Here is an 8,005-nt window from a genome sequence, read left to right on the forward strand (position 1 = left end):
TTAAGGACTTCGCTCAACCATCTAACGAAGAACCTAGTTCTAGTATAGTAAACCCAATCATCCCAGCCAATAATTTTGAACTTAAACCATCCCTGTTGCAACTAGTGCAACAGAGACAATTCGTGGGTCTCGCTACCGAGAACCCTAACCAACATTTAAAAATATTTCTTCAATTAGCAGATACTTTTAAAACCAATGGAGCTTCTCCTGAGGCAATACGTTTAAGATTATTTCCTTTTTCCCTCAGAGATAAAGCCCTATCATGGTTAGATTCCCTTCCACCCAATTCCATTACGACTTGGGATAACCTTAGAAGAGTTTTTCTTGCTAGATATTTTCCCCCGAGTAAGACCGCCGTTCTTCGAAACCATATAACTAGATTTATCCAAAACCAAGGAGAATCGCTGTTCGAAGCTTGGGAGAGATATAAAGAATTGTTACGAGCATGCCCACATCATGGCTTAGAAAATTGGTTAATCATTCAAACCTTCTATAATGGACTTCATTACAACACAAAGATGACCATCGACGCTGCCGCAGGCGGTGCTCTGATGAACAAACCTTACCCTGAAGCTAGTGCCCTCATCGAAGACATGGCTCAAAACCATCAATAATGGGGAGTCGAACAAGCGACAGTTGAGAAGAAGGAAGCCCAAGGAGGAGTGCATGAACTAATCTCTATAGACATGATGCAAGCTAAAATGGACGCATTAGCCCTTAAAGTCGAGCATATGTGCATAAACCCGAATACTGTAGTCGCAGTTTCGTCGGATTGTGAGATATGTGGAACCCAAGGACACCAATCCGCAGAATGCAGTCTATTAAACGAAACCCACTCCGAGCAAGTGAACTACACCCAAGGGAACCCATATTCGAATACCTATAACCCTGGATGGAGGAATCACCCGAACTTCTCCTATAAAAACAATAACCCTATTCAAAATAATGCACCTCCGAGACCTAGTTATCAAGCCCCTAGATCAAATCAACCTATGCAACATGTACCACCAAAACCGAGCCTTGAGAAAATTATGGAAAATTTTATCACCGCTCAAACCCAACAAAACAAGGAGTTCATGAATCAAAACATTCATGTTAACGAATTGATTACTCAGTTAGGAATCAAGGTTGACCAAATAGTTACTCATACCAAGATGCTTGAAACCCAGATCTCTCAAGTAGCTTTAAACCAAGCCCCTCAGACTACACCTGGAGGACAATTCCCTGGACAACCTCAACAAAATCCGAGAGGACAAGCCAATGCCATTACCCTAAGAAGTGGGAACGCTTATGATGAACCACCAAACCCAAGATTAAGTGAACCCGAAACTTCTAAGGAATGTACCAAACCCCCGGACGAAGTAAAGGAACCAGAGGAATCTGAAAACCAGGAAGGTCGAGATAAAGGAGAAGAACCTAAAGATAAAATTTACATACCGCCCCCTCCATATAAACCACCTATACCATATCCCCAAAGACTCAAACAAACCCAGATCAATAAACAGTACCAAAAATTTATTAAAGTTATAGAAAAACTTCATGTAGAAATCCCTTTCACAGAAGCCATCACCCAAATACCTTCTTATGCAAAGTTTCTGAAAGACATCCTTACCAACAAACGTAGACTTGACGATCCGAGGCCTTTGGAATGTAATGCAATTTCCGAGGATAAATTAGCAAAGAAAGATAAAGATCTTGGAAATTTCTCCATTCCTTGCCTTTTGGGTAATCATGTCATCGAAAAAGCTTTTCTAGACTTAGGAGCTAGTGTGAGCTTAATGCCTCTAGCAGTTTGTGAGAGATTAAATTTAGGAGAATTACAACCCACTAAGATGTCACTTCAGTTAGCCGATAGATCTGTTAAATATCCGATAGGCATTTTAGAAGATGTTCCTGTTAGGATAGGTCAGTTATTTATCCCTACTGATTTTGTCGTCATGGACATCAAAGAGGACAATGATATACCAATTCTTCTAGGTAGGCCATTCTTATCGACTGCAGGAGCCATAATAGATGTCAAGAAAGGAAAGTTGACATTTGAGGTAGGCGACGAGAAAATAGAATTTATACTTTCGAAATTTCTTATGGCACCTGTGATGGGAGACTCGTGTTATGCCTTAGATATCATTGATGAATGTGTTAGAGAATTAGAACAAAAAGAAATTATAAAAACAATTAAGTTACCATCAACCCCCATAAAGGAAGATGATGACTTTAAAGAAACTTACATCGATGATAACCTTTACGAATGTTTATCCCTTACTCCAGATCCTATACCATGCCCTAAGAAACCAACCTTAGAACTTAAGGAGCTGCCTAAGAACCTGAGATATGAGTTCCTCGATGAAAAGATGAACCGTCCAGTTATAGTCAGTGCTACCTTGAGCCAAGAGGAAACAAACCAACTTTTAGACGTTTTACGAAGATATCCCTCAGCCTTAGGATATAATATCTCTGACCTGAAAGGTATAAGCCCATCCGTATGCATGCATCGGATCTCGCTCGAAGAAGATTCAAAACCCTCTAGGGAGCATCAGAGAAGAATAAACCCTATAATGAGTGATGTTGTTAAGAAGGAAGTTCTTAAGTTGCTTGAGGCAGGTATAATCTATCAGATCTCGGATAGTAAGTGGGTGAGCCCTGTGCATGTAGTACCTAAAAAGGGAGGCATCACAGTCGTGCAAAATGATAAAGGCGAACATGTAGCAAAACGTTTAGAAGGAGGATGGCGGATGTGTATATATTATAGAAAATTAAATAAAGCAACTAGGAAGGATCATTTCCCTTTACCATTTATAGACCAGATGTTGGAGCGTCTAGCCAGACACTCTTACTTCTGTTATCTAGATGGATACTCTGGATTCTTCCAAATACCTATTCACCCCGAAGATCAAGAAAAAACTACCTTTACATGCCCCTATGGAACTTTTGCCTACAGACGAATGCCTTTCGGCCTCTGTAACGCCCCAGCTACTTTCCAACGCTGCATGATGTCAATCTTTGTAGATTACCTAGATGGTATCATGGAAGTGTTTATGGATGATTTCTCGGTTTGCGGATTCGATTTCCACAATTGTCTTGCTAACCTTGAGAAAATCCTGGAGAGATGCGTGGAGGTGAACCTCGTGCTAAATTGGGAAAAATGTCATTTCATGGTGACCGAAGGAATAGTTTTAGGACATATAGTTTCTGAAAAAGGTATAGAGGTAGATAAAGCTAAAATAGAAGTTATAGAAAACCTAAAACCACCAAAAACAATCAGAGAAGTCCGAAGCTTTCTTGTACACGCTGGATTCTACCGACGTTTTATTAAGGACTTCTCCAAAATAACTAAACCGTTAACCGGACTTTTAATGAAAGATGCTGAATTCATTTTCGACGAAAAATGTAATGACGCATTTAATCTTTTAAAGCAAGCATTAATCTCAGCACCCATTATGAAACCGCCTGATTGGTCGGAACCGTTTGAGATAATGTGCGATGCTAGTGATTATGCAGTTAGAGCCGTTCTAAGACAATGAAAAGATAAAAAGCTACATGCCATCTATTATGCCAGTAGACCCTAGATGCTGCCCAACTTAATTACGCATTAACCGAAAAAGAATTACTCGCTGTAGTTTTCGCTATAGACAAATTTAGATCTTATCTAGTAGGAGCAAAAATTATTGTTTACACCGATCATGCTGCCATTTGTTACCTATTAAGTAAAAAAGATGCCAAGCCCAGGTTACTCCGATGGATTCTATTACTACAAGAGTTTGATTTAGATATAAGAGATAAAAAAGGCACTGAAAATGTAGTGGCCGATCACCTTTCTAGGCTAGAACATCTAAAACCTGAACTAATACCCATAAATGATGATTTCGCCTATGATAGACTGATAGCTAAAGTAGAAACCATTGAAGCAAATAACCTAGATCCTTATGAGCATTCCCAAAATTCCTTAGCAATAAATAACATACCCTGGTATGCAGATTTCGTTAATTACCTAGCTGCTGATATAGTACCCCCTGATCTTGACTACTACCGCAAGAAGAAATTCTTCCACGATGTGAGAAACTTCTATTGGGACGAACCGTTCCTTTTCAAAAGGGATAAATATGGCATCTTTCGCTGTTGCGTCCCAGAAGAAGAAGTAAATAATATCATCGAGCATTGCCATTCTGCACCTTATGATGGACATGCGAGCACCTCTAAGATATACGCCAAGATTCTTCAAGCTGGCCTATTCTGGCCTACCATGTGGCGTGATGTCTATGCTTACATTGTCAAATGCGACAGATGCCAACGCACTGGAAACATTTCAAGACGTGATGAAATGCCTCTAAGAAACATTCAGGAAGTAGAACTCTTCGACGTATGGGGTATAGATTTCATGGGACCTTTTCCACCATCTTTAGAAAATAGGTATATCTTAGTGGCTGTAGACTATGTGTCTAAGTGGATTGAAGCTATAGCTGCACCCACAAACGACACTAGAGTAGTAATCAAATTATTTAAAAACTATATATTCCCTAGATTTGGAACACCACGTTTAGTCATAAGCGATGGAGGATCACACTTTATATCGAGAATATTTGACAAACTTTTAAGAAAATATGGAGTTAGGCATAGAGTAGCAACACCATACCACCCACAAACTAGTGGCCAAGTAGAAGTATCTAATAGGGAGATAAAACAGATCCTAGAGAAAACTGGTTCTATTTCTAGGAGAGACTGGTCTCAGAAGCTTCAAGAAGCATTATGGGCCTATAGAACCGCTTTCAAAACCCCTATAGGAACTACTCCTTACCAACTAGTTTATGGAAAATCTTGTCACTTACCATTCGAGTTAGAGCATAAGGCCTATTGGGCCATTAAAACTTTGAATTTAGACTACTTAGCCGCTGGAGAAAAGCGTATCCTGGACATTCATAAATTAGAAGAACTTAGGCAATCTGCCTACGAGAATGCAAGAATATACAAAGAGAGGATAAAAGCCTATCATGACAAAAGAATAGTAAAGAAAAACTTAAATATAGGCGATTCTGTTCTCCTTTTCAACACTAGGTTACGACTTTTCCCTGGAAAGCTACGTTCAAGATGGACTGGTCCCTTCGAAGTATCCAAGATTCTGAGATCCAGAGCCGTAGAAATCAAGAACGATACCTGTAGTCCATTCCTTGTAAATGGACAAAGACTGAAGCTCTACGAAGGAGGAGACATTCCAACATACTACTCAAGCCACACCCTGATTGATCCACCAATTACCACTACTACAGGTGTATAAATTCTAACCGTCAAGCTAATGACGTTAAACAAGCGCTGCGTGGGAGGAAACCCATGGTTTTTTCTTTTCATTTTACTTTTTTTGCATTTATTTACATTTTTTTTTATTTTTTTTATTTTATTTTATCCTATTTTGCATTGAGACTAAAGTTTGAATGGTTTATATTTTCAGGATCACTTTCCTAACTTTTACAGGATGCAGGGTTTTGATGACATGCATGTCGCCTATAGAGACAATGCTCAGAGGGAGTGCTACATTGCTTTATACCAGCGCCCTATGGCACCCACACGGTACCCTGATCAGCATTGTATGGAGGCACTGGGTATCGAGCCTAGTATCCGATTCCTTAGCCACCAGCTCCACTGGGACGAATTTGCTGATGACTTGAGTAACATATATAGGAACCTGACTTTGGAGTTCCTGAGTTCATTCGACTACGACCCATATTCTGGACCAGATGGGTATGCTGCTTTCAGGCTCTTTGGAGTTGAGTACTCCTTCAGCCAGAAAGAGTTCGGCGACTTATTAGGTTTCCAGACTACTCCTGATGCTATCCCGGAGACACCTTTGGGATATTTCCTGGGTAAGGAAGTGGAGAAGTTTTGGAGTGATATATCAGGCGGCGGAAGCCAGGATCCATCTACACAGTTATCTTATGTCATACATAACCCAGCCTTCAGATATTTTCAGATGATATTAGCACATTCCTTCTTGGGAAGACAGGATGCAGAGACTCTACTGAGTGAAGAGGAGATCTTCCTATTATTTTGCGCATCCCAGTCTCGCCCAGTAGCATGTGGGAACTTTTTATTGAATAATCTCAGCGGTATCTCTAGATCCACCGAAGGAGTCATCCATGTTGGTGGAATCGTCACACAGATTGCTGTCGCTTTGGGTCTATCTCGCAAGTTGTTGCATCTTTGGACCTACTGTGGATATACTACCATGGACATCGATTTCTGTTTGACCAGAGGATTAATGAGGAGAGCCTCTTTCCACCCATGTCAGTTCCGATTGCTAGTCGACAGTGAGGCCATCCATTACTTCACATTGCCAGACCCTATGATGACCAGTGTGCATGATCCAGCGAATTGGAGTTATGCTCTAGAGGGCCAGGGAGAGACCGTTGAGGAGCCGAGATCGCCCCCAGTTGCTGAATACACACCTGCACCACCATCTCCTAGAATCACTGTTCTCTCTAATAATCATTCATTGCAGACACCCGACATACGCACCCAGATTGCTGAGTGTCGTAGAGAGATTGCAGCGCTTAGACAGGAAGTGGCGGACCTAACTTTACAGATTGGAGTGTCTGATCTCACCCACGCTACTGAAGCCGATTGTCTATATCAGGAGATCACCGAGCTCAGACAGGAGATAGCCGTGCTCCGTGAATCCACTCAGGCAGACAACCACCCTAATACCTGATCTCACCATTTCACTTTATTTCTCTTTCATATATTTATCGTATTTGCATTACTCATTTTACATTATCGCATTTGGATACTATATAAACTACTACCGTACATTAGTATTTCTATTTTTATCTATATATGTTTTATATTTATTTTATTTTGCATTTTAATTTTTTCAGTTATTTATTTATATTTATATTTAATTTCTGTTTTTGTTTTTGTTTCAATTTCACTTTTTATTTTCGTTTTTACTTTTATAAAATTATGCAAGTCAAAGAAACTAGGAGAATCACAAGACAAATGCTATCCAGACCCCCTCAAAGCCAAAAGACAAGCGAAGCCCAAACCAAAGGACCAAAATCTGGCCCAGCCGGATTTTGCCTTGTGGCGCCCGCCATAGGACCTGTGGCGCCCGCCACATCGTCTGTAAATGGTCGGGGCAGACCTCTCTTCTTCACCATTTTTGCAACTTACAACCTTCAAAACCCATTTTTTCACCTTGGAAGAAAGCCCTTGAACCCACAAAAAGCTCATACTTTCCTAACCATCATACCACACAAATCATTAATCCACTTTCCGTTTTTGATTTCATCCGCCAGATTTTGTAAAAATCCAACCTTTTCACCAACCACTTCATCTTCTTCATCCACATTTCAAGAGCATTCAAATGGAGTTCAACGGATTCGTTCTTCGAGGAGGGAAACCAGGGGAGAGACAAAGAAAAATCATTGAACGGTTGCAAAATCGGGAACTTCTCCCGACGAGGTATGTTGACGAAGATTGTCTATATACTTTAGGCATCTACCATAGCATTTTCCATTTATTAGACTTCTTAGGTTTTCATAATTTCTTTATCAACAAAGAACCCACCTATGAGCGGCTGACAATTGAATTTTTAAGTTCTTTAATTTATGTTGTCCGCCCTAACACTGCTAGCACAGTCGGTACTGTTCAATTTAGAATGTTTGCTGTTGAATACCAATTCAGTACCGATGAACTAGCCAGTCTGTTAGGGATCCCTCATGGGGAGGGTGCTATTTGTGAGGCCCCTTTGGATTCCGAATGGGCTGTTGAGGTATTTTCCTTCTGGGAGCGTCTATCAAACACTTCCATTAACTCTTTTGAAGGAATTCTTGCCTCAACCATCCATAACCCGGCCATCAGAGTTTTAGATATCTGTTGGCATGCACTGTTTTTGGCCGGGAGAATCCAAATAAGGTTAACCCTAGAGAGCTTCTATTTTTGCAAGGAAGCCTCACAAATAGGAAAATTAATTCGGTTCCGTTTATGCTCGCCCATATGATGTTAAATCTGAATAAGG

General features: G+C 40.4%; 1 non-coding gene across 1 annotated transcript; it reads right to left on the reverse strand.

Annotated features, from left to right (window-relative positions):
- Positions 1-356: 356 nt before the first annotated feature.
- On the reverse strand, positions 357-463 carry LOC127123970 (small nucleolar RNA R71). The gene has a single exon (XR_007803622.1). It is a non-coding gene; the product is annotated as a small nucleolar RNA R71 (small nucleolar RNA).
- Positions 464-8,005: the final 7,542 nt, after the last annotated feature.

This window comes from Lathyrus oleraceus, chromosome 2 (genome assembly GCF_024323335.1).
Source record: "Lathyrus oleraceus cultivar Zhongwan6 chromosome 2, CAAS_Psat_ZW6_1.0, whole genome shotgun sequence".
In the NCBI taxonomy this organism is placed as follows: Eukaryota; Viridiplantae; Streptophyta; class Magnoliopsida; order Fabales; family Fabaceae; genus Lathyrus; species Lathyrus oleraceus.